Genomic DNA, 27,188 nt, shown 5'->3' with positions numbered 1-27,188 from the left:
AGCCGACCCCAGAAATTGTTATTATGTGGTGATGGTATGGCGGTGTTCAGTCACTATTTGGAGTTATTATGTGGTGATGGTATGGCGGTATTCAGTCACTATTTGGAGTTATTATGTGGTGATGGTATGGCGGTATTCAGTCACTATTTGGAGTTATTATGTGGTGATAGTATGGCGGTGTTCAGTCACTATTTGGTGTGATATAGTTATACTATGGCTGTGTGCCCACTATGCATTTTTTAAGCTTTTCCGCAGCAGCAATTCCGCTGCAGAAATGCTTAAAAACCGCTTGGTAGAAGGTCTGCCATGTTCCCCAATGATAATCCGCATGTGCTGTGCACATGCTGCGGAAATTCCGCTGCGGATTATCATTGCGGAAAAATCCACAGCACTACCAATTATTTTGCGGAATTGTGGCGTTTCAGCCGCCATTGACTCGCATTGGACCGCAAGATATCTGCATCACTGCATCTGTACATGCGGATTCCATGCGGTTCAATGTGCGGATGGTACCCGGGTTTGGAGAAGAGGAGACTCTCATCCAGACCCAGGTACCATAGTATCTGTAAAAAATATAATAAAATAAAAAATATACATTATACTTACCTTCTGATGACGGCCGGAGTCCTTGTCCTGGCATGCCGGCAGCTCACGGTAGACTAAAAGGACCTGCGGTGACGTCATGGCAGGACAAGGACTCCGGGGGTCATCAGAAGGTAAGTATATATTTATTTTTACCATTCTTTTACGGTCACACTATATCATAGAATCATAGAATCATAGAATGGTAGAGTTGGAAGGGACCTCCTGGGTCATCTGGTCCAACCCCCTGCTCAAAGCAGGATTCACTAGATCATCTCAGACAGATTTCTGTCCAGCCTCTGTTTGAAGACGTCCATTGAAGGGGAACTCACCACCTCTCGTGGCAGCCTGTTCCACTCATTAATCACCCTAACTGTCAAAAAGTTTTTTCTAATATCTAATCTGTGTCTCCTCCCATTTAGTTTCATCCCATTGCTTCTAGTCTTTCCTTGTGCAAATGAGAATAAAGATGATCCTTCTACAATGTGACAGCCCTTGACATATTTGTAGACAGCTATTAAGTCTCCTCTCAGTCTTCTTTTTTGCAAGCTAAACATTCCCAAATCCTGCAACCGTTCCTCATAGGACATGGTTTGCAGACCAGTCACCATTCTGGTCGCTCTTCTCTGAACTTGCTCCAGCTTGTCTATGTCTTTTTTAAAATGTGGTGCCCAAAACTGTACACAGTATTCCAGATGAGGTCTGACCAAAGAGGAGTAAAGACCGATAATGACTTCACGTGATCTAGACTTTATGCTTCTGTTAATACATCCCAGAATTGTATTTGCCTTTTTTGCTGCTGCATCACACTGTTGACTCATGTTCAGTCTATGATCTATTAGTATACCTAAGTCTTTTTCACATGTACTGTTGCTTAGCTCTATTCCTCCCATTCTGTATATGCTTTTTTCATTTTTATTGCCCAGATGTAGTACTTTGCATTTTTCCCTGTTAAAAACCATTCTGTTGGTTGCTGTCCACTGCTCCAGTTTATTTAGGACTTTTTGAATCCTCTCTCTCTCTTCTCTAGTATTAGCTATCCCTCCTAGCTTTGTGTCATCAGCAAATTTAATCAGCTTACCCTCAATTCCTTCATCTTCTCCAGATTGCTGTTATTGAACAGGACCCTTTGCGTATAATTCATATTCCCCCCAGCAATGAGTACTTATGTCTTCCCCATAGATTACTTTATACCTAAGGAGAGATCTGGCCACACGCCCCTTGCGGTGACATCATGTGGGCCGGTCTTCAGCCTGTAGATTTTTATTAGAAATGCTGACTTTTGCGATAACTCATCGCTCGTTAATCGCAGAAGCTCGCAAACTACGCCATATTTTCCCTCATGATTTTATCTTTCTTTTGACATTACACATCACATCGCTGCAGTCTGCTATTCCGGGGTTCTTGCACTACGGCCCCCCGATGTTGGTTACGGCCGTGGAAAAATACCTGCATATTCCGGGGCTGATTTGGTTACTCCACATATGGGTCCCGTTATTGTTGGACCTATATAACTCATATTATTTCATATCTAATATCGGAGTCATCATGTCTGCAAATTCCCCTTTGAAGCTGGGGAACTGGTCTTCAACAGTTACATGTAAATTAGCGCAAGCCCGCATAGTAGTTACCCCCTGCTCTCTCAGAGACAAGAGGCTTGGTTCCCTAACGAAGTTTTCACACTTCTTCCCTGGCCGTGTGTGAATAACTATTTATCAGTCCTGCGTTAATTCCGGCTTTGTGCTGGCAGAAGGAAAATGGGACAGCTCGGTGCTGACAAGTGGTGATAATTTGCATTAGACACTGTATGATTGTCATCTCTGGACAAACACTACAGCAAAGGGCATGGGAGAAGGGCTAATATTATGTTAAGCTGTCCCTGATATCAATATTTTATAATATTCCTGACATCTCCCCCTCTTTGAGGTGGCATAAGGGGTGATTTACAGATCGCCCCTTGAGCCCACCTCCTGGCCCACCCTTCCTGCTGATCTGACAAGCCGCAGATCCACTTGCCCACCAACCTGAGGGTCCAGCTTTCTGATGACCCTGACTGGTTTGGAATACATTTTCCCCACACCTCTGACAGGCTATGGGTTCCTTCCTCCCATACTCCTGACAGACAGGGGGACACACTTTCCTGTAACCTCGCCTGGTTATGCCGCCTACCTTTTTACCTGTCCTCATCTTTACCTTGAGAGCTGCGCTCCCTAGGGGGAGGCTATGACCGGCCATGTCACAGTCCGTCGTGACACTGGTCTCCGGCCCGGGACCCCTTTCCCTATGATCCCCGTGTTTCTCCCCATCCTTCCACATTACCTCTGGAGCCGTGCTAGTCATGGGGCACCTACCATTGACCATGTCACCATCTGGTGTGACATTGGTCACCTGCACGGAACGACCTGCTTCCTGGTGTCCGTGCCTGCTCCCCTTGCCCCTAGCACTTATGCTGGCTCGCTTTAGGGGATCCTCAGCAGCATCACCCCGCGGGGTGAGGTAGCTGAGTTCCCCTTTATCACAACACACACTTTTATTAGACATCACATTCACATTTTTGACAGCGGCATTAAATTACATATTAGATCTGGGAGGGTTGTCAGGAATGTATCGGGCAACCAACCGTCCCAGATCAGTTCCCAATAACACATTAGTGGGGAGATTCTCCGACACCCCCACTTCCCTTAACCCCCTCCCCGCACCCCAGTCCAGGAAAACTCGGGCTATCGGTATGGGACGGCGAACACCCCCAAACCCGGTGACAGTCAGGGTCTTCCCAGGAATGAGTTCCTCTGGTAACACAAACTCAGGGCGGATCAGGGTGCATTCTGCGCCAGTGTCCTTAAGGCCGACAGTGACTGTGTTTCCCACAGTAACGGGTTGTAAGTTCTCCCGGGCCCGGCCAACCGCCCCACCCACAAAAAGAATGGCTGTAGTAGACCCTGGGGTCTCAGGTGTGGGGTTCATCTTCTGCCTCTCCGGGCAGACAAGGCTGATGTGACCAGTTTGGTCACAAGTATAACACTTACGGGAGTCAAATGCAGTCCAGGTGCTGGAAGAAGGGGCAGGACCCACTGAGGGCCGGCGGGCTGGAACACTGGGGGTGGTTGTCGGCTTACCCCCTTTCCAGCTGGCGGCGGCTGACTTCCGCACCTCTGGTGTGCGGTTGGCCTCATAGGTATCCGCAATCTGGGCTGCTTTGGCGGCTTCCTTCGTCTCCCGGTTAAGCACAAATTGTCTCACTTCCACTGGGCAAAGATGAAAAAACTGGTCCTTCACCATCAGATCCTTCAGGTCCTTGAAGGTGGTGACTGACAGTCCTTGGATCCACTGCTCAAAGTTGGTTCTGAGCCCGTCTACCACATCGCTGTAGGTGTCATGTGGTCCACGTTGGAGGGCTCTGAACTTTTTCCGGTAAACCTCCGGAGTCAGCTGGTACTTTTTTATCAGGGCCTGCTTGACGGCCTCATAGTCTCCATCTTGTTCTCGAGGGAGGGAAGCAAACACCTCCAAGGCTTTTCCTCGGAGCCCTGGAGTTAAATATCTGGCCCACTGGTCCAGGGCAGCTGATACTGCCTGCAGGCCTTTTCAAAGCCTCGCAGAAATGTGTCCAAGTCCCCATCCTTTTCCATCACAGGGAAGTGCTCAGGACGGGGTTTAAAGCAGCTGGCACCGTTGGACTCACGGGTCTGCGTAGAGGGCGACTCCTTCTGAATCCGGGCTAGCTCCAGCTGGAGTTGTCGGTCAGCTTGTCGCTCAGCAGCCTCTTGGTCAGCTTGGGCATGGCGCTCAGCAGCCTCTCGGTCAGCTTGTGCCTGGCGCTCAGCTCTCTCGGCCTCTCGGTCAGCTTGGGCCTGGCGCTCCTCTCGGTCAGCTTGGGCTTGTCGCTCAACAGCCTCTTGGTCAGCTTGGGCCTGTTGCTCTGCTCGCTCCTGGAACTTCAGGATCAGCTGCAGTCGTCCATCACGATCATCTGCGGCGAGCTGCTCCAAGGCCATCTGCAGGAGGGGGTCCACACTACCCTGGTTGCGGTTATGGCTGGCAATCACAGGTGGGACCCCTGCGGCAGCGCCATCTGGGCCTTGGCTGGCCGCCCCATCATCAGGGTTTTGCTGTCGGACGGGCTCTGCAGCACCTTGTAACAGTTCAGCAATCATTTGGGCCTTGTTTTTGCCCGTGAGGTCAATCTGCCTCAGCTCACAGAGGGCGATGAGAGTGGGCTTCGTCTGCTGTTGATACCAGGGCTCTCCACGTGTAGCCATTGTTTGCCAAATAAAAGATAGGATAGAAAAACAAGAGAAGGGAGGGGATGCAAGTGCTACACGTATAGTAATGTCCCAGATAAAAAATATTAAAACACTGAGTCTGATTTCTTAAAACTCTGCACAGAATTCTCGCAAGAATCGTTCAAGTTTTCAGTGACAGGAATGATTGCTCAATCCAGCCACTGATGTTCTGTAATATCCCACCGCTTGCCACCAATTTGTCAGGAAAACTTGCCGGCCGGTGAGTGCAGCTCTCTGGCGCCCCCATGCCTCTCAGGTCAGTCAAGGTACTGCACCTAGAGTAAGTAGTGCCAGGAAGCTGCCACCAGCGGGGAAAAACACTGGGATGTGTTGTCCCTTACACGTCACCAATCCGTGACGCCACAATACAGGCACAACTCTCTGGCGCCCCCTCGCCTCTCAGGTCAGTCAAGGTACTGCACCTAGAGCGAGTGGTCGCCGGAGAGGCCGTCCTGTAGCCCACTGGGTATTTGAGGCCCTCTGCAGTGAGGGCGGTATATATATATTTCCCTGGCTGCGCCAGTAATATATATCCACACCTCCGACCGTCACTGCCAGCCTTCCTCAAATCCTCCAGATGGTATGTTGCCACCAGTTCTGGTTTGATACAGCCCGGTATTAATGGACTTGTATCGGGTCAGGAACCAACCCGGTAGCGTTTATGGCTTCGGGGAGGAGAACGATTACAGAACAAAAGAAACAGAACTATTAAATTTTATATTTAATCCAAAAGGGAGGCAGTGTTTAGGAAAAATATATACAAGGATGTTACAAAGGGGGCATTAAAATACATAAACAGTTACAGAAAATAAACAGGGTAAAGAGTGAAAATTACTTACACTACACGATCGCGGAGACGATTCAATATAGTGGGAGGGGGGGTTCTCCAGATTGCTGTTATTGAACAGGACCCTTTGCGTATAATTCGTATTCCCCCCAGCAATGAGTACTTCTGTCTTCCCCATAGATTACTTTACACCTAAGGAGAGATCTGGCCACACGCCCCTTGCGGTGACATCATGTGGGCCGGTCTTCAGCCTGTAGATTTTTATTAGAAATGCTGACTTTTGCGATAACTCATCGCTCGTTAATCGCAGAAGTTCGCAAACTACGCCATATTTTCCCTCATGATTTTATCTTTCTTTTGATATTACACATCACATCGCTGCAGTCTGCTATTCCGGGGTTCTTGCACCACGGCCCCCCGATGTTGGTTACGGCCGTGGAAAAATACCTGCATATTCCAGGGCTGATTTGCTTACTCCACATATGGGTCCCGTTATTGTCGGACCTATAGAACTCATATTATTTCATATCTAATATCGGAGTCATCATGTCTGCAAATTCCCCTTTGAAGCTGGGGAACTGGTCTTCAACAGTTACATGTAAATTAGCGCAAGCCCGCATAGTAATTACCCCCTGCTCTCTCAGAGACAAGAGGCTTGGTTCCCTAACGAAGTTTTCACACTTCTTCCCTGGCCGTGTGTGAATAACTATTTATCAGTCCTGCGTTAATTCGGGCTTTGTGCTGGCAGAAGGAAAATGGGACAGCTCGGTGCTGACAAGTGGTGATAATTTGCATTAGACACTGTATGATTGTCATCTCTGGACAAACACTACAGCAGAGGGCATGGGAGAAGGGCTAATATTCTGTTAAGCTGTCCCTGATATCAATATTTTATAATATTCCTGACAAGTCGGTTCCTATAACCATCAGCTTCTTACACCTCTCACCTGGAATCTTGGACTCTTCTTTTGCAAATTGCTCCAGGTCTCTCATATGTGAAGGCGTCTTCTCCCAACAGCAATTGTAAGATCTCTCCACAGGTGATCAATGGGATCTAGATCCGGACTCATTACTGACCACTTCAGAACTCTCCAACGCTTTGTTTCCATCCATTTCTGGGGGCTTCTTGAAGTATGTTTGGGATCATTGTCCTGCTGGAAGACCCATGACCTAGGATGCAATCCCGGCTTTCTGACACCGGGCAATACATTGTGACCCAAAATCCTCAGATTCCATAATACCTTGCACACAATAAATCACCCAGTTCCAGAGGCAGCAAAACAACCCCAAAACATCTTTGAACCTCCACCATATTTGACTCTAAGTACTGTGTTGATTTCTTTGTACGTCTCATTCTGTTTTTGGTAAACAGTAGAATTATGTGCTTTACCAAAAAGCTCTATCTTGGTCTCATCCATAAAATGCTTTCCCAGAAGGATTTTGTCTTACTCACGTACTATTTGGTCTAGCTTTTTTATGTCTCTAGGTCAGCAGGGGAGTCCTCCTGGATCTCCCACCATAGCGGTTCATTTCATTCAAATGTCGGTGGATAGCTCGCGCTGACACTGATACACCCTCGGCTTGCAGGACAGCTTGAATTTCTTTGGAACCTGATTGGGGCTCCTTTTCCCAGGACTATCCTGCGTTGCAACCTTTCAACAATTTTTCTCTGCCGTACACGTCCAGGGAGATTAGCTACAGTGCTATGGGTTGTAAACTTCTTGATTATGTTGTGCACCGTGGACAAAGGAACATCAAGATCTCTGAAGATGGACTTGTAACCTTGAAATTGTTGATATTTTTCAACAATTTTCATCCTCAAGTCCTCAGACAGTTCTCGTCTCCTTTTTCTGTTCTCCATGCTTAGTATGGCACACACAGATACACAATGTAAAGATTGAGTCAACGTCGTCTCTTTTTTTTTTTTATCTGGTTTCAGCTGTGATTTTCATATTGCCCATGCCTTTAACTTGCCACAAGTGACTTTGTCCAGTCCCTGATATCATCCTCTCCCACCGCCCAAGTCATTATAAGTCCCTGATAATGTCCTCTCCCCAATTCAAATGTTATGTCTTTTGAGATCATCTCTGCATTGCTGGACAAGTCTGGAATACAGAAGTGAATTTTTTTTTCAGCACGTGGAAACCAATGGACAGTATGAATAGTTGGAAGTGGTGATAGTGTGTAACCCGAAAAGAGCAGCAGATGGCCGATAATTCAGAAGAAAGTCATTGTGTCAGAATGTGTGCACAGGTGGTGATACTGTGTAACTGGAAAGAAAAGCAGAAAGCAGATAGTTGTAGGAGAAAGTGTGTGTGTGATACTATGTAACCAGAAAGGAGGAGCAGACGGCCCACAGCTGCAGCAGAAAATCATTGTGTCAGTGATCATGTACAGAAGCCCGGATAGCTCAGTCGGTAGAGCATCAGACTTTTAATCTGAGGGTCCAGGGTTCAAGTCCCTGTTCAGGCGGAAGCTTTTAACAAAGAGGAAAACAATAAATGTTATTTCATGAGGATATAAGAGACCTAGAGAAGGACAAATGATGGAGACTATTCAGGAAAAAATCATTGTTAGCAGAATTCTTTTGATTTTGGACAGTCTTAAGTGGTGACCATGTTCTCCTTAGCTGCTCTCTTGGCGCCAACAACAGGCGATCACTGGTAATGTAATGTACTAGAACATAAGTGAGGGCTCGTTACATATTCCACGTAGTAGAAACATGTGGACAGTCTGTATAGAGGGACTATATGGCGGTATTCAGTCCCTATTTGGTGTTATGTGGTCTTGGTATGGAAGTAATCAGTCAATATTTGACAATATATTGTCACGGGATGGCGGTTTTAGGTGAGTATTGGTTTAATTATGTGTTCCTGGTATAACCGTAATCAAAATTAAAAGCAAAGCCACAGTAAGAGGAATTAGAATCAATTAATTTTGGGGGGAATTTACAATTATGTGTTTATAATATGGTGGTATTCAGTCACTATTTGGCGTTATTATGCTTTCATGGTTTGGCGGTATTCAGAAATATTCAAAAACTATTTGGCGTTATTATGTCTTCATGGTATAGAGATATTCAGTCACTATTTGGTATTATTATGTGTTTATGGCACAGTGGCATTCAGTCACTATTTTTAGTTCTTACCACTATAAGTCCCTCCCCATCCCCCAAATCATTATAAGCCTCTGATAGCAGCCTCTCCCACCCACAATTGATTACAGCTCCCTGTATAGTGTCCTCTTCCACCCCTAGTTCATAATATATCCCTGATAGTGTCCACTCCCAGCCCCCAATCCGTTATAAGTCCCTTTGGGTATCCTCCCCAATGTCAATTCATTATAAGTCCCTAATAGTGTGCTCCCCTGTCCCACAATTAATAATAAGTCCCTGTATAGCATCTTCTCTAACCAACTAATTCATTAAAAGTCCATGATGACGTCCTCCTCCTTTTTCTCCCAATTCATTATAAGTCCCTGATAGTGACGCGCCCCCTGGGCCGTGTGGGGAACCCAGAACTGGGCCTTTTAGTGGATGCTGGGGGTTGTAGTCACCGTGGCGGTGACCCAGTCCCGTGGCTCAGAGTAGTCAAACCAGTGGCAGTGTATTAATGTGTTTTTTATGATTATTAAATGTCCGACTACGCCACCTGTGGATTGCGGTTAGGAGGAACCGCCGCTGCTGGGCAGGCAGCTGAGGCTGATGAGGTGTGCAGCTAGATGGTGTGACTCCCCACAGGAAGAGTATTGCCTCAGGGCAGTGACTCGCCCCCTGGGCCGTGGGGCACTCGGATCCGGGCAATAGGGGGAACGATGGGAGTAGTAGTGGCAACCCGGTTCCGTGGCTCAGGGTGGTCAGGCCAGTGGTAGTCCGTTACATTGATTATGTCCGACTACGCCACCCGTGGATTGCGGTTATTAGGAACCGCCGCTGCATGCAGACCGCTGGGGCTGATGAGGTGTGCAGCTATGGTAGTGTGACTCCCCACGGGAAGAGTGCGGCCCCAGGGCAGTATAGTGGATGGTGGGAGTGATGGTAGTGCTGGAGGAGCAAGGAGCACACAGACAACAGGTTGCAGTCCAGGGTCTTTACTAAACAGGTAAACTGACCCACAAACAGTCCCAGCTAGGAGGGGACCTGGATGTCTGAGAGCAACGGGGAAATTGGCCCTGGTCAGGGTGAGGGTGTAGGCCTACCGTGCTTTCTGCGCTCCTTCTGGCTATCTCCTCTTTATAGGGTAACAGTCCACGTTTCCGAGCTTTCCATGCTTTCTCGCCTGTATGGCCTGCGACGTGGGTTCCTTTCTGCTCCCAGCCTTGTACGGCTTTACTGGTCCCTTCGGTTGTGGCAGGGCCTCCAGGCTTCTTAGGCCAAGGAATGTACAGTCCCTTGCGGACTGGTTCTCTGCTGGGGGATGTGGAATCCTTCCAGCCTCAGACACCAAAGTCTGGTAAAGTAAGTCTTTTCTCTGCCAAGACAGGCTCTCTTCGCCTCTTGTCTCTGGCTTGTGGCTCTCTCCTCCTGCCACACTTCCTCTTAGGTGCAATCAACTTTCTGTCCCTGCTCCACTCTGGGACACGTCTCAGAGCTGAGACAGGCAATCCAGTTCTCCCTAACCCTGTCCCCAGTACCAGCTTTTATAGGGGCAGCCTGCTCCCCCTACTGGCCTGAGACAGGAGGCATTGCATGCTAATGTTCCCCTAACCAGAGAACCTCCCCCTTGCTCTCAGACACAGCTTTATTACACTTTGTGGCATCCAGGCCAGGGTGACACAGCAGCGTGAGTGGATGATGAGAGTTGTGGTGCAAGGGCGCAGCAGAAACTACTCAGAGTCTTTGCAGTGCAGTCCAGGGTCTTTACTCATAGTTGTTAATCCAGATTATTACGGCCGGTCATAATCTCCCGCGTCGTACTGTGTTCGCCAAGTGAGGGGCTCGGCCGACTCCCAGATATCTTTGGAGTACTTATCAGGACCCCCTTCATGTGTCCTTTCTCTGGCTCTTCGTGCTTCACACCTTACACCGCTTCTGTCCATTCCTGGGTTAGGCTCCGAACGCAGTCCATGCAAGGTCCCGGTTATAAAAAGTCCATAACCTGTGAGTCCTTACGGTTGCTGCAAGAGACTGAAACACAGAATTACCGAACATGCATGTAACTTGGCAAACAATTCAACATTTGGCAACAAGGTTATTTACAATTTAGTACACTCTATATTCTCCAGCGGGCGGGTATCTGTCCCTTTGTGCTCCTGGTTGACCTCCTTAACCCACTGTCTGGTGGTGGACCAACCTGGCTTTCCCCACTAGCGTTAGGGGTACAGCTACCAGCTGGGTGTATAGGTAGGGCAGGCAGCTGTCTGCGGGTTCTTTGGCTTACCGCAGGCATGGCAGGCTCACTGTCAGCAGAGGGTTGACTCTCCTGGGCTGCTGGAACAGGCTCTTCTGCCTCTGGAACCGCTTGCTCCTCTTCACCTTCCGGCTCTGGTGTTGGTTGTTGCTGTGCCGGTTGCAGGAAATGCAGGACGGGTACCACTATGGCATCATTTATGCGAGTCCAGGACTGAGGGAAATCTCCGAGCACGGTGCTAATCATTTCTTCCTTGTCCTCTGCGGGTTCAAGGTCACTCTGATCCTCTTCTGCACTACGGAGTTGCTCGGGGCATCTTTTGAGGTGGTCCCTGGAGACGACACTAGTGGTTTCTCCTCCGTCCTTGGTGATTACGCACACCTTTGGGTTGTCGTGGTCAGACTGCAGTACGGTGTAGGGTTCCCTTTCCCACTGGTCGTCCAACTTATGTAGCCTTCTTTTTCACTTTAGGACTTGCTCACCAGGTTCTAGGGGACTAGCAGGGGCGTGTTGATTGAAGAGTTTTTCTTGCCTCTCTCTCACCTGGGCCAGGCTCTTCTCCACACTCTCCTGTACCTTCTTGTACTGCAGTTGCCTTTCCATATCCCAGTCCGCATCCGGGGAGGTGTCCTCAGGTATTAGGACTCCCATCTCCAGGTCTACGGGCAGCTTACCTGGTCTAGCTCGCATCAGGTAAGCCGGGGTGCAGTTTGTAGCGTTCACCGGGATGTTGTTGTACATGTCTATCAGGTCCGGCAGTTTTTCTGGCCACAGGCTGCGTTCCTCCAGGGGCAACGTTTTCAGGAGATCAATGACAATATTGTTCATCTTCTCACACATCCCGTTGGTCTGTGGATGGTAAGGCGTTGTCCGAATCTTCTTACAGCCATAGAGGTTGCAGAACTCCTGGAAGATTTCAGCCTCGAACGCTGGACCCTGGTCTGTCAGGACCTGTTCCGGATACCCGTGTGGACGGCAGAAGTATTGCTGGAAGGCTCTGGCCGCTGTTTGGGCTGTCAAGTCCTTTACCGGGACCACCACTAGAAAACGGGAATAGTGGTCCATGATTGTCAGGGCATAGATGTATCCGGACCAGCTTGGAGCCAATTTGACGTGGTCCAGAGCTACCACCTCAAGAGGCTGCGTGGTGACGATGATCCTCAAGGGTGTCTTCTGGCTGGTGCGGTCCTTCCTCCTCAGGTGACAAGGGCCACAGTCTCTGCACCACTTTTCTACAGCTCCTCTCATGCCGACCCAAAAGAATCTTCCTCTTAGCAGGAACTCCAGTTTCTTCCAACCAAAGTGTCCCGCTCTGTCATGGTAAGCCCCCAGGACCATAGCTGCATCCCGCCTTGGGACCACGACTTGCCAGGTCAGCTCGTGCGTCCGGTGGTTGACAATCCTTCTGCACAACTTGCCTTCGTAGAGGAACAGCTTACTCTTCTCTTTCCATAGCTGCTTGGCTTCCTCTGGAGCATCCGGATCTATGCGGGCATCTTCCTCGGTCAGCAGATCTTTCACCAGGTGGACTGCAGGGTCACTATCTTGGGTCTCGGCCCAGCTGTGGTGAGGTAGGGGATTCATCATCACAGTTGTTAGATCCTCCTCCTTCACGCGGTGAGAGTGTTGAGCGGCTCCATACCGGTGAAACGCGGGGAGTTCTACCTCCTCCAGCTCTTCTGGGTCTTCGTCACCTTCAGGTAAGTGAGGCATTCTTGATAGGGCGTCCGCGTTGGCGTTGGTTTTGCCTGCCCGGTACTTGATCACGAAGTCATAGTTGGAGAGACGGGCCATCCACCGCTGTTCCAGGGCACCCAGTCTTGCATTGTCCAGGTGTGTCAACGGGTTGTTGTCCGTGTACACGGTGAACTTTGCGAAGGCCAGGTAATGCTTGAAGCGTTCCGTCACGGCCCACACCACTGCCAAGAATTCTAGCTTGAAGGAGCTGTAATTCTCCGGGTTCCGCTCAGTGGGCCTCAGCTTCCGACTGGCGTATGCGATCACCCGTTCTCTGCCCTGTTGGTTTTGGGACAGTACGGCTCCCAGTCCCACATTACTGGCATCTGTGTGGAGAATGAAAGGCTGGCCATAATCAGGGTAGGCCAGGATCTCATCCCCTGTGAGGGCCATCTTTAGCTGGCGGAAGGACTCCTCTTCCGGTTTATCCCACTTGAAGGGTGGCTTTTGACTTCGGGACTTAGACTGTCCGATCAGGAGGTCCTGCATAGGAGCTGCCATCTTAGTGAACCCGGGGATGAACCTTCGGTAGTAGCCTACCAACCCGAGAAACTGTCTCACCTCTTTGATGTTCGAGGGGCTTGGCCAGCTCTTGATTGCCATGACCTTGTCAGGGTCGGGGGCCACTCCTTCCACGCTTACCACGTGCCCTAGGTACTGGACCTTTGGTTTCAGCAGGTGGCACTTCGATGGTTTCACCTTCAGGCCATAGCCTGCCAGGGCTTCGAACACCTCAGCCAGGTGCTTGAGATGGTCCTCATAGGTCTTCGAATAGACGATCACGTCGTCCAGGTAAAGGAGGACCGTCTCGAAGTTTCGGTGCCCTAGACAGCATTCTATCAGCCGCTGGAAGGTCCCTGGTGCGTTGCAGAGCCCGAAAGGCATACAGTTGAATTCGCTCAGTCCCATCGGGGTGGTGAAGGCAGTCTTCTCCTTGTCAGCCTCTGCCACAGGAACCTGCCAGTACCCGCTAGTAAGGTCCAAAGTAGAAAAGAAGTTAGCAGATTTTAGTGCGGCTAAAGACTCTTCTATTCTAGGCAGCGGATATGCGTCTTTGTGGGTGATACGGTTGATTTGTCTATAGTCCATGCACATTCTCATGGTGCCGTCTTTCTTTTTGACCAGAACCAAGGGGGCTGCCCAGGGGCTACAGCTGTCTCTAATGACCCCAGCTTCTTTCATGTCCCTTAGCATACCCTTGGCGTTCTGATAATGTGCAGGGGGTACAGGTCTGTGCCTCTCTTTTATTGGTGGATGGCTCCCTGTGGGGATGTGGTGTTCTATCCCTTTTACTCTGCCGAAGTCTAGCGGGTGCTTACTAAAGACTCTCTCGTACTCCTGTACCACCCGGTAGACTCCTTGTTTTTGGTGCAGGGGAGTGGAGTCAGCACCCACGTGGAGTTTCTGGCACCAGTCCTCCTTTTGTTTCTGGGAGCCATTACCCTCCGCCGGTGGAGATGGAGGCAAGGGTTCCACGGCCCTGATAGCTTTGTGTTCGACGACAAACAGTTTGGCGAGTGTAGCGTACCTGGGTAAGTGTACTTCCCTCTCCCCAATGTTGAGGATGCGGACGGGCACCCTCCCATGACGGACATCAACCACCCCCCGGGCTGTCAAAATGGTGGGCCTGCTGTCTGAGTACACGGGTTCTACCATGGCTTGGTAGTCTCTACCTCTCAACCCGATTGCAGTCCGACACCAGATCATCATTTCACTTTTGGGAGGCATGGAAATGGGGAATGGGTCACTCATTCTTACGCTACCGATCTCACCACCAGACAGTTCTACCTGCTGCCGTCTCATCAGGGCTTTTATCTCCTTGTTGAGGACTCTCTGTTGGCTGGAACTAGCATTCACCGCCACCTGTTGTAGAATTACAATTACCTCTGAAAGACAATTTTCAATTATGTTAGTACCCACAGTTATTTTAGGGTGACTTTCATGACGGTCAATGTCCACAATAATCACTCCCTGTGCCGGCAGTTCAACTTTACCAATTTTAATGGTCATCTCCTTGAACCCCATCTGCGGCACGGGTAAGCCATTACTGGCGATGATGCTCAAGTTACTGTCTGGATACCGTGTGATATCAGCATCAGTCCAATACTGCTTAAAAAGTACATAAGGGATTGTGGTTACTTGCGACCCAGTATCCAGCAAGGCGCTCATGGGGATACCGTCCAGCACCACGGGTAAAACCGGGCGCCCCCCAACGTACTTATCACGCCAATTATAAGGGCCTGGTGATCTTATGCCTGGGGGTCGGCCCTCCGCCCCAGGTTGGACCCGTTTAAATTACAGTACCTGGAAATGTGTTCGGGCTGGTTGCAACGACGGCAAATGGGCTGTCCATCCTCTGCGTAGCGGTCTGTGGGCCTCCCTCGGAACGACGGGATCCTCCTCTGTCGACGCCACGGGACATCCTCCGGACTTGAAGCCAGCTCGATGGGTCTTGACGGATCCACTTGCAACGCCTGGGCGGTCCTGGTCAACGCCGCGACGCTCCTGGTTAGCTCCTGGACTTGGTGGTGCAGGCCTTTCGACGGGGCTTGGTTCAGGGCCTGTGCATCAGCCTCCACGGAGTCCATAGAGGAGGGCGCCGCCTCCTGGTGGTAGGTGATAGCAGGGCGCCGGGGGTTTATAGCGCTACTGGTTGCAGATTCACGGAGCACCCTTATGGCCCTGTCCTTAAATTGGGCAAAGGTCAGGTCGGGGTTCTGAAAGAACATGAGGCGCAGTTGGGCCCTGTGGGCGCTAGATAGCAGACCTTCTATGAATTGTTCTGTTAGCAGTTTGTCCGTTTCCTGCACACTGCCAGGGTCAGTTTGTTGAATAGCCCTCAAGGCTTCCTGCAGATTTAGGGCATAGTCTCTGATGCTGTCCTGTGCCCGCTGCTTACATCCATAGAACCTCATTTTAATTTCAGCGGAGGTACGTGTGTCAAAGGTACCCCGCAGCCGGGCCAGAATACCCTTCACAGTCCTTTTCTCCTCAGTGGGCCATGATTTTACCTCCCGCTGGGCTGCGCCAGTTAACTGCCCTGTTAATATGCTGACCTTCTGTTCCTCTGTCAGGGGGTAAACGTGGAACAAACTGTATAGCCTTTCCTTGAAGTCAGTTAGGGCATGGGGCTCCCCTGAGTATTTGGGCAGCCAGGCCGCTCCAGGGATGTAGGGCAGGGAAAAGGGCATCACCGCTGCTGCAGCTGCGTTGGTGGTAGTGGGCGCCTCTGTGTCCGACATCTTCCTTCCCCCCTAGTCAAGCGTGGCCTACCTTCCGACGATCCTCTTCTGTAGGCCGCGGCTCCGCTGCTGCTGCTATGGACGAGAACATGGCGTCGCGTCCTGATGACGTCAGCGTCGCTGTCTCTCCCTTCCAGGATCTTGCGCAGCGTCGGTGCGTGGGGCGGAGCTTCGGATCTCGCGCGGTTTTGACGTCCACGCCCCTCTTCTTCCCGCGCGGCGTCCTGAAGATGGCGTCCGATGGCGGGAAGCAGCTGCGGATGGCGGGAAGACGGCAGAAGACGGCGGGAAACAGTCCAAGATGGCGTCTAATGGCGGGAATCGGCTCTGGATGGCGGGAAACGACTCCACAGGTAAGTTACAAAAGTCTTTTTCAGGCACGCAGTACCCGGTGGTTGCGGGCACGAAATCCTGCCTACTACGCCAAAGCTGACTCGCCCCCTGGGCCGTGGGGCACTCGGATCCGGGCAATAGGGGGAACGATGGGAGTAGTAGTGGCAACCCGGTTCCGTGGCTCAGGGTGGTCAGGCCAGTGGTAGTCCGTTATATTGATTATGTCCGACTACGCCACCCGTGGATTGCGGTTATTAGGAACCGCCGCTGCATGCAGACCGCTGGGGCTGATGAGGTGTGCAGCTATGGTAGTGTGACTCCCCACGGGAAGAGTGCGGCCCCAGGGCAGTATAGTGGATGGTGGGAGTGATGGTAGTGCTGGAGGAGCAAGGAGCACACAGACAACAGGTTGCAGTCCAGGGTCTTTACTAAACAGGTAAACTGACCCACAAACAGTCCCAGCTAGGAGGGAACCTGGATGTCTGAGAGCAACGGGGAAATTGGCCCTGGTCAGGGTGAGGGTGTAGGCCTACCGTGCTTTCTGCGCTCCTTCTGGCTATCTCCTCTTTATAGGGTAACAGTCCACGTTTCCGAGCTTTCCATGCTTTCTCGCCTGTATGGCCTGCGACGTGGGTTCCTTTCTGCTCCCAGCCTTGTACGGCTTTACTGGTCCCTTCGGTTGTGGCAGGGCCTCCAGGCTTCTTAGGCCAAGGAATGTACAGTCCCTTGCGGACTGGTTCTCTGCTGGGGGATGTGGAATCCTTCCAGCCTCAGACACCAAAGTCTGGTAAAGTAAGTCTTTTCTCTGCCAAGACAGGCTCTCTTACCATCCGTGAAGTTTTCCCGCCATCCGGCGCCATCTTCAGCCTTCTTCCCGCCATCCGTGAAGATTCCCGCCATCCGGCGCCATCTTCGGCCTTCTTCCCGCCATCCGTGGAGTTTTCCCGCCGTTGGCCGCCATCTTGAGGACGCCGCGCGGGAAGAAGAGGGGCATGGACTCCGAAAGCGCGCGAGAACTGAAGCCCCGCCTCACGTCCGGACGTTGCGTAAGGTCCTGGAAGGAGCCCAGCAGACGCCGACGTCACAGGAGCGCGACGGAAGGTCCTCAACCCTGACGATCCACTGCGGAGCCGCGGCCTACGGAAGAGGATCATCGCAAGGTAGGCCACGGTCCACTAGGGGGGAGAAGGATGTCGGATACGGAGGAGAGCTTCACCGCTTCAACCCCCGCCAGCGCCACCGCTGTTGCGGTCATGCCTTTCACCATGCCCTATATCCCGGGGGCAGCCTGGCTACCCCAGTACTCAGGGGAGTCCCATACCCTGCATGACTTTAGAGAAAAGCTGGATAGCCTCTTCCAGGTGTACCCCCTCACAGAGGAGCAAAAAGTGAGCATCCTGGTGGCCCAACTAACCGGGGCAGCCCAAAGGGAGGTAAAGTCCTGGCCACCTGGGGGGAGGACTGTCGCGGGGATACTAACCCGGCTGAGGGACACCTTTGATACCCGCACCTCAGCCGAGATCAAGCTTAGATTCTACGGGTGCAAACAGCGGGCACATGAGAGTATAAGGGACTATGCCCTGAACCTACAAGAGGCCCTGAGAGCCATTAAGCAGACCGACCCTGACGGCGTGGGAGACGAGGACAGGCTGTTGACTGAACAATTTATAGAGGGTTTATATTGCAATGCCCACCGAACCCAGTTGCGGGCAATGGCCTTACAGGACCCTCATCTGGGATTTGCACAGTTCAAGGACAGAGCCATCCGGGTGCTTCGAGAACCGGCACCCGGTGGCGTTGTGACCCACAGACGCCCCACTACCACTTACCACCAGGAGGCGGCGCCCTTGTCGGCAGGGTCTGTGGGAGCTGATGCGCAGGCTTTGAACAATGACCCGGCTCCAGACCTGCACCATCAGGTCCAAGAGCTAGCTAAAAGCGTTGCTGCGCTAACCCGAACTGTGTAGTCTTTACAGGTTTCCACTCCAGGGAAGATCCAGCTGGCATCCGGACCGGAGGACATCCCGTGGCGTCGACCAAGGAGGACCCCACCGGCCAGAGGAAGACCCAGCGACCGATACAACGAGGACGGACGACCCATCTGCCGCCGCTGCAATCAACCCGGACATATGGCAAGGTACTGTCCTTTAAACTGGCACAACCTGGGGTAGAGGGCCAACCTCCAGGAAAAAGATCACCAGGCCCATCGAACTGGCGCGACAAATATGTGGGAGGACGTCCGGTCTTACCCGTGGTACTGGATGGCATTCCTATGAGTGCCCTGCTGGACACCGGGTCACAGGTCACCACCATCCCGTACGTGCTCTTCAAGCAGTACTGGAATGACTCGGATATCACCCGCTACCCTGACGACGACTTGAGTATCATCGCCAGCAATGGTCAGCCCGTGCCACAGATTGGATTTAAAGAGGTGACCATTAAAATCGGTAGAGTCGAATTGGCGGCACAGGGACTGATCATTGTAGACATTGACAAACACGAGAGTCACCCAAAGATAACTCTAGGAACTAATGTAATTGAAAATTGTCTTGCAGAGGTGATTTTCCTTTTACAGCAGGTTGCCAAGAACGCCAGCTCCGGCCAGCAGCGAGTGCTCCAGAAAGAGATCCGGGCACTGATGCGACGGCAACAGCTAGAACTCTCCGGTGGTGAGATTGGTAGCGTGCGAATGTGTGACCCTTTCCCTATTGCCATGCCCCCAAAAAGTGAAATGATGATTTGGTGCCGGGCAGCTATTGGTCTGAGAGGTAGAGATTACCAGGCAATGGTAGAACCAGTTTACTCAGACAGTAGGCCCACCATTTTGACAGCACGGGGGGTGGTCAATGTACGCCATGGGAGGGTGCTCGTTCGCATAATAAATATCGGGAAGAGGGAAGTGTACCTGCCCCGGTATGCCACGCTAGCCAAATTGTATACCATCAATCAAGATTCCATACAGTCCGTAGAACCCTTGCCTCCATCTTCCCCGGAGGAAGGTAACGGCTCTAAGAAAACGATGGAGGACTGGTGTCAGCAACTACATTTGGGTACTGACTCCACTCCCTCACACCAGAAACAGGGAGTCTATCGGGTGGTTCAAGAGTACGAGAGAGTGTTTAGTAAACACCCGTTAGACTTCGGGCTAGTCAAGGGGGTAGAACACCACATCCCCACGGGAGACCATCCTCCCATAAAAGAGAGGTATCGACCCGTACCCCCTGCACACTACCAACACGTCAAGGGGATGCTTAGAGACATGAAGGAGGCTGGGGTGATCAGGGATAGCTGTAGCCCCTGGGCAGCTCCACTAGTCTTAGTCAAAAAGAAAGACAACACCATGAGGATGTGTGTAGATTACCGGAAAATCAACCGTATCACACACAAGGATGCGTACCCCTTACCAAGGATAGAGGAGTCTTTGGCTGCTTTAAGATCTGCTAACTTCTTCTCTACCTTGGATCTCACTAGCGGGTACTGGCAGGTTCCTGTAGCAGAGGTGGACCGGGAGAAGACCGCATTCACCACCCCGATGGGACTTAGCGAGTTTACCTGCATGCCGTTCGGACTCTGCAACGCACCAGGAACCTTCCAACGATTAATGGAGTGCTGTCTGGGCCACAGAAACTTCGAGACGGTCTTGTTGTACCTGGACGATGTCATCGTATATTCCAAGACGTATGAGGACCACCTGAAACACCTGGCGGAAGTGTTCGAAGCTCTGGCAAGCTACGGCCTAAAGGTGAAACCCTCCAAGTGCCACCTCCTGAAACCAAAGGTGCAGTACCTGGGACACGTGGTGAGCGCTGACGGAGTGGCTCCCGACCCCGATAAGATCACCGCAATTAAGGAATGGCCAAGTCCCTCCAGTGTAAAAGAAGTGCGGCAGTTCCTCGGGTTGGTAGGCTATTACCGCAGATTCATCCCCGGTTTCACCAAAAAGGCAGCTCCTATGCAGGACCTCCTGATAGGCCAGTCCCGGAAGGCCAAGAACCAGAAGCCACCCTTCAGATGGGAGAAGTTAGAAGAAGAGTCCTTCCGCCAGCTGAAGATGTCCCTCACGGGGGATGAAATCCTGGCGTACCCTGATTTACAGCCAGCCCTTTATCCTCTACACCGACGCAAGTAACATCGGGCTAGGAGCCGTGCTGTCCCAGATCCAGCAGGGGAAAGAACGAGTAATCGCTTACGCCAGCCGAAAACTGCGACCCACCGAGAGAAACCCTGAGAATTACAGCTCATTTAAGCTAGAGTTCCTGGCAGTGGTGTGGGCAGTCACCGAACGCTTTAAGCACTACCTCGCTTCTTCCCGGTTCATCGTGTACACGGATAACAACCCGTTGACACACCTGGACACGGCAAGACTCGGTGCCCTAGAGCAGAGATGGATGGCCCGTCTGTCCAACTACGAGTTCACAATCAAATACCGGGCAGGACGCTCCAATACCAACGCGGACGCCCTGTCCAGGATGCCAAACCTACCGGACGTAGGAGAAGATCCAGAGGGACTGGAAGAAGTTGAACTCCCCGCGTTCCACCGTCATGGGACTATCCAGTATTCCCATCGGGTAAAGAGTAAGCAAGCCGCTACGTTTAACCCCTTGCCTCACTACAACTGGGAGGAAACGCAAGACAGTGACCCTGCCGTCCGACTGGTGAAGGAGATGCTGACTCGGCCAGAGGCTCGCCTTGACCCAGACGCTCCGGAGGAAGCCAAGCAACTATGGGCTGAGAAGAGTCGACTGTTCCTTTACAAGGGGAAGTTGTGCCGCAGAATGGTTAACTCCCGGACGCATGAACTAATCTGGCAAGTAGTGGTGCCACGAAGAGACGCAGCCATGGTGATGGAGGCATACCACGACGGGGCTGGACACTTCGGATGGAAGAAGCTGGAGTTCCTGCTGCGCGAGCGGTTTCACTGGGTAGGCATGAGGGGAACCATCGAGAGGTGGTGCAGAGACTGTGGCCCGTGCAACCTAAGAAGGAAGGACCGTGCCAGCCAGAAGACTCCCCTGCAGTCCATCGTCACCCGGCAGCCGTTGGAACTGGTAGCCTTGGATCATGTAAAACTGACCCCAAGCAGAAGTGGCTACGTCTACGCACTAACCATCGTGGATCACTATTCCCGGTTCTTGGTTGTCGTCCCCGTCAAGGACTTAACAGCTCGAACAGCAGCTAGAGCCTTCCAGCAGCATTTCTGCCGTCCACACGGGTACCCGGACCAAGTGTTGACAGACCAGGGACCTGCCTTTGAAGCGGAGGTCTTCCAAGAATTCTGCACTCTGTATGGCTGCCGGAAGATAAGGACAACACCCTATCATCCGCAAACTAATGGACTTTGTGAGAAAATGAACCAGGTGGTAATGGATCTTCTGAAAACGTTGCCCCTGGAAGAACGCAGTCTGTGGCCTGAGAAGCTGCCCGATCTGGTGGACCTATACAACCACATCCCGGTAGGTTCCACCAACTGTACCCCGGCTTACCTAATGAGGGCGAGACCTGGTAAGTTACCTGTTGACCTGGAAATGGGAGTCCTGACACCCGAGGACACTTCACCAGAAGCAGACTGGGACACAGAGAGGCAGCAGCAGTACCGGAGAGTACAGGAGAGTGTGGAGCGAAGTCTCTGTCAGGCTAGGGAAAGACAAGAGAAAACTTACAACCAGTATGCTCCCGCTGTTCCCCTGGTACCCGGAGAGCAGGTCTTGAAGAGAAAAAGACGGCTCCACAAGTTGGACGACCAGTGGGAGAAGGACCCGTACACCGTACTGCCCTCAAGCCACGACAACCCAAAGGTCTGTACCATCAGTAAAGACGGAGGGGAAACCACGACCATTGTATCCCGGGATCACCTGAAGAAGTGTCCCGAACAGCTACGGAACCCTGAAGAGGAACAAGAAGACCCTCGACCCGTAGAGGAAAGGGAAGACATGGTTAGTACTGTGCTCGGAGACTTCCCTCGGTCTTGGACTCAAGTCAATGGCGCAGGAGGCAGAAGACTCCACACAAGCAGAACAGGAGCATCAACCCTCTGCTTATAGTGAGCCTGCCGTACCCCTAGTGAGCCAAGGAGCCGGTAGACAGCTGCCCAGTTTACCCTTGACAGCTCCTACACCCTGTAGTTCAGGGCTAGACAGTCAGCTCCGTAGGTCCACTAGGGCCACTAGAGGCCAGTTACCCGCACGTTGGAGGATTTGAAGTGTATAAATTGTTTTATTTGTGGTTACCTGTTTTTCTTGTTGCTTGTGTATAATTATGTGTTTCTAGTTGTTTATAGGAGTCTTTGGTGGATTTACCGGGAATCCTGTGTACATAGTTGGAGCGTAACCCAGGACGGACTAAAGACTGTTAAGGACTCGGGGTAGGACAGACCCCTACCTGGTTACGTCTCCCTGTTTTGGTGAAATGGACACCTTGCTTTTCTTCAAAAACTGCACCCGGTTGCCGACACGCCGTGACCATCTTTATATGTTTTTCTTATTGTACTATTATTGTTTATACCTTGTTATGTTTTTCCAAAAATATGTTTAGTCCCGGAGTACTAAATTTCACTAGGGGGAAATGTGACACCCCAGGGGTCTGGTTGCCACAGTGATAGAGATATTACGTCTGAGAGCAGGTGGGAGGTCTCTTGGTCAGGGATCCTATGCATGCCACACCTCTTGCCCAGTCCTGGGAGGGGAAGAACTTCCCCTATATAAACCTAGGGCTGAGGCAGGGTTGGGGAGTAGAGAAGAAGTAGAGACAGAGAAGCAGATATAGGAAAAGAACATCAGGAGCTCTGTGGGAACAGTGCTACAAGGAGTCAGGGGCTGGCAGCTGCAGAGCTCGCCCTGACTGAGAAGTATCACCGGACCCGGAGTCCGAGGCTGTGGGGACTAATCTCTACCCAGCAGCAGAAACCAACCGGCAGGGGATTGCAGGTCCTCTGGCCCAGAAACCCGAAGGCACGGTCACACGCGTGGGACCAGCACCGCCATCGTGGAGCGGAAGCCATTAGAAGGCCCCGAGTCACCGGCCATACGGGTGAGCACCACACGGTACACTCAGGGACGTGGGCTACTTTTACCCGCCTCTAGCAAGGTAGCCAGAAGAGTACAGTTAGTTGGGAAGGCCTACAACTCCGCCTGGCCAGGGGAGATCCCATCTGCTCAAGGACTGACCAGGCCCCGATTGCTAGCAAGTACTCCGGGAGGGTCTATCTTTGTCACCAGTAAAGACCCTGAACTACACCGCATCGTCTCTGAGTGGTTCCTGCTACCCCCATCATCCACGTCGGCTGCCCTGAGGCCATACCCCTCCCGTTGGGGGTTATACCATCCACGCTGCACCATCCTTCCACCGGCCTCAGCGGTCTGCCCTGCAGCGGCAGCTCCATAGCTGCATTCAACGGGTGGCGTAGTCATCCACCATCTACTGCTAATAGACTGCCACTTAGTCTGACTCCCTGGGCACGGACCGGGTCACCGCCACGAGACTACTACCCCCATCTGATCCGGCTCCGGGTAGGCTCCCGCGTGCGCAACGCTGCGCGACTCAGGCCCAGGGGCGCGTCACTATTATGTGGTGATTGTATGGCGGTGTTCAGTCACTATTTTGAGTTACTATGTGGTGATAGTATGGCGGTGTTCAGTCACTATTTGGTGTGATATAGCTATACTATGGCTGTGTGCCCACTATGCATTTTTTAAGCTTTTCCGCAGCAGCAATTCCGCTGCAGAAATGCTTAAAAACCGCTTGGTAGAAGGTCTGCCATGTTCCCCAATGATAATCCGCATGTGCTGTGCACATGCTGCGGAAATTCCGCTGCGGATTATCATTGCGGAAAAATCCACAGCACTACCAATTATTTTGCGGAATTGTGGCGTTTCCGCCGCCATTGACTCGCATTGGACCGCAAGACATCTGCATCACTGCATCTGTACATGCGGATTCCATGCGGTTCAATGTGCGGATGGTACCCGGGTTTGGAGAAGAGGAGACTCTCATCCAGACCCAGGTACCATAGTATCTGTAAAAAATATAATAAAATAAAAAATATACATTATACTTACCTTCTGATGACGGCCGGAGTCCTTGTCCTGGCATACCGGCAGCTCACGGTAGACTAAAAGGACCTGCGGTGACGTCATGGCAGGGCAAGGACTCCGGGGGCCATCAGAAGGTAAGTATATATTTATTTTTACCATTCTTTTACGGTCACACTATATAAATCTACGCCGGTTGCATGGATTTATATAGTGTGACCAAGTTGTCAAGCACTTTCCAAGTGATCGCTTGGAAATCAGGAAAAAATAAAAAGATTCATCCAGTCTATTCAGCGCTCCCAAACGACAGGCACCAGGTAGAAGTATTATAGATCTTCAGAAATTTACTTAGGATAAAAATCATCACAAAACGATGCATAGAACAACGCGTTTCGGCTATATATTTATACAAAATAGCCTTCCTCATGTGAGATATGGCAATATATATGTGTAGAACAGGCAAGAAAGCTTGTAAAAGAACTTCAACATGACGTTTCAAGGATGGAGCGAGACTGCCATCTACTGGCCAGATACAGTCAAGCGGAACCAAAATATGCAAGGGAAGTTGCAGGGAGAGCAGGTTCAGACGCTGGACCCGATCAGGTGACTTCCAGGAAGGAGTTCCGGGAGATAAGAGGCCAGCGCGCCAAACCAGAGGGTTCTTTGGCGCCAAGCAGCAGAAAGGAGCAGACGTGCTCCCTGCGTCCTGAGAAACCCCGCGTGACAGGCCAAATCCAGAGGCCTGAGAGGTGCTCCAGCCGGAAAGCGCATGACAACCCGCATGCGGAAATGCATGTGAAGAACGCTCCACATCCGCATGTCCCTGGCAGGAAAACGCATGTACAATCCGCATGCACAATCCGCATGCACAATCCGCATGCACAATCCGCATGCACAATCCGCATGCACAATCCGCCTGTACAATCCGCCTGTACAATCCGCATGCGTTTTTTCTGCCAGGGAGATGCAGAAACGCTCAGGAAAAATCCGGAGCATTCTGCATCATGGGCACATAGCCTTAGGCGGTATTCAGTCACTATCTGGTGTTATTATGTGGTGATGGTATGGCGGTATTCAGTCACTATATGGTGTTATGTGGTGATGGTATGGCGGTGTTCAGCCACTATTTGGTTTTATTATATATGGTGATACTATGGCGGTATTCAGTCACTATTTGGTGTTATTATGTGGTGATGGTATGGCGGAATTCAGTCACTATTTAGTGTTATTATGTGGTGATGGTATGGCGGTATTCAGTCACTATTTGTTGTTATTATATGGTCATGGTATGGCGGTATTCAGTCACTATTTAGTGTTATTATGTGGTGATGGTATGGCGGTATTCAGTCACTTTGTGGTGTTATTATGTGGTGATGGTATGGCGGTATTCAGTCACTTTGTGGTGTTATTATGTGGTCATGGTATGGCGGTATTCAGTCACTATTTAGTGTTATGTGGTGATGGTATGGCGGTATTCAGTCACTGTCTGGTGTTACTATGTGGTGATGATATGGCGGTATTCAGTTATTGAAGAGCAGTCAGATGGAGGATGAACCCCCTCCCCTCCCCCAGCCTGGGGGGCTTTTCTTTCTTCCATTACAGATTTAGGGGAGGGGTGTTATTAGCATATCCACTCCCAGAATCCTTTGCTCCCACAGCCCCCTAATGACTTTGTCTCTCCTCAGTGTAGACAGAGCCCCAGATCCGGAGGCCGCAGCTCCTCACAGATGGCCTCCAGCTTTGCGCAGTGGCAGTATCATAGCCCATGAGGTTTATCTGAGGCGTGATTATTGCTAGTTGAAAACTTTTCCCAATACCCCGCCATAAGGGCTCGTAATACAGTCAGCATGGCAATTTTTGACAGTCTCCCAGGAGACTGAATAATGGTGTTAGTATTAAAAGAAGTGTTTATGAGAGATAATTACGTGTATACAGTTGTATTGGAGCCGTATGTTACATGTGGGGCTGAGAATTATAAGTAACATTTCACTTCCCTGAGGACAAGAGAATCAGCAAAGAAACGTGCGGGATCAATTACAGGATTACTATCTAGTCAGCTGCTTCCCCGGAGATTTCTCCATATAGTCATGTTATATATTTTTGTGTTATCATGTAGTCATGGTATGGCTAGGGTGTCAGCACCCTTGAAATTGTTCCAGAAGCTGCAGTATTTCTCAGAACATTATTATAATTCCCCGTGTTTTGTTCTACACGTGTTTGTTTCCTTTGTCAGTGTTGGAACAACACAAAAAAAACAGAGAAGAAAAGGCAAATTGGACATAATTTTACACAAAACCCCAATAATGGGTCGCACAAAATTGTTGGCACCCTCAACTTAATATTTGGTTTCACCCTTTGGAATGAATATCAGCAATCAGTCGTGTCAGGAAAACTTGCCGGCCAGTGAGTGCAGCTCTCTGGCGCCCCCTTGCCTCTCAAGTCAGTCAAGGTGCTGCACCTAGAGTAAATAGTGCCAGGAAGCTGCCACCAGCGGGGGAAGATACTGGGGTGTGTTGTCCCTTACACGTTACCAATCCGTGACGCCACAATACAGGCACAACTCTCTGGCGCCCCCTCGCCTCTCAGGTCAGTCAAGGTACTGCACCTATGTAAAGAGAGGAGAGAACAAGGCGCAATGGGTGACTCAGTATTGCAATTGTTAGAGGGGTGTGAGGATGGCTACTAACCTTATGAAGTTGTGCACCTCTGCACAACCCCAGTGTAAAGCTCCACAAGCTCCGCTCTGTTGGTGGCTGTCATCTATTTCCAGCGGCGTTCACAGATCCTGATCTCTCGGTGGTGGATCACGTGGTCAGGTTAGTTGCATGTAACGCCGAGATGGACGCCCA

At 51.1% G+C, this 27,188-nt stretch overlaps 2 non-coding genes across 2 annotated transcripts; both read left to right on the top strand.

Annotated features, from left to right (window-relative positions):
• Nucleotides 1-8,051: 8,051 nt before the first annotated feature.
• On the top strand, nt 8,052-8,124 carry TRNAK-UUU (transfer RNA lysine (anticodon UUU)). The gene has a single exon. It is a non-coding gene; the product is annotated as a tRNA-Lys (tRNA).
• A 17,951-nt stretch (nt 8,125-26,075) lies between these two features.
• Nucleotides 26,076-26,215, top strand: LOC141168323 (U4 spliceosomal RNA). The gene has a single exon (XR_012252064.1). It is a non-coding gene; the product is annotated as a U4 spliceosomal RNA (small nuclear RNA).
• The last annotated feature ends 973 nt before the right edge of the window (nt 26,216-27,188 follow it).

The sequence above is a fragment of the Phyllobates terribilis genome, unplaced genomic scaffold, assembly GCF_046119375.1.
Source record: "Phyllobates terribilis strain yellow unplaced genomic scaffold, ASM4611937v1 Scaffold_11__3_contigs__length_659146591, whole genome shotgun sequence".
NCBI classification, from domain to species: Eukaryota; Metazoa; Chordata; class Amphibia; order Anura; family Dendrobatidae; genus Phyllobates; species Phyllobates terribilis.
This window is presented reverse-complemented; position numbering and strand designations above follow the sequence as displayed.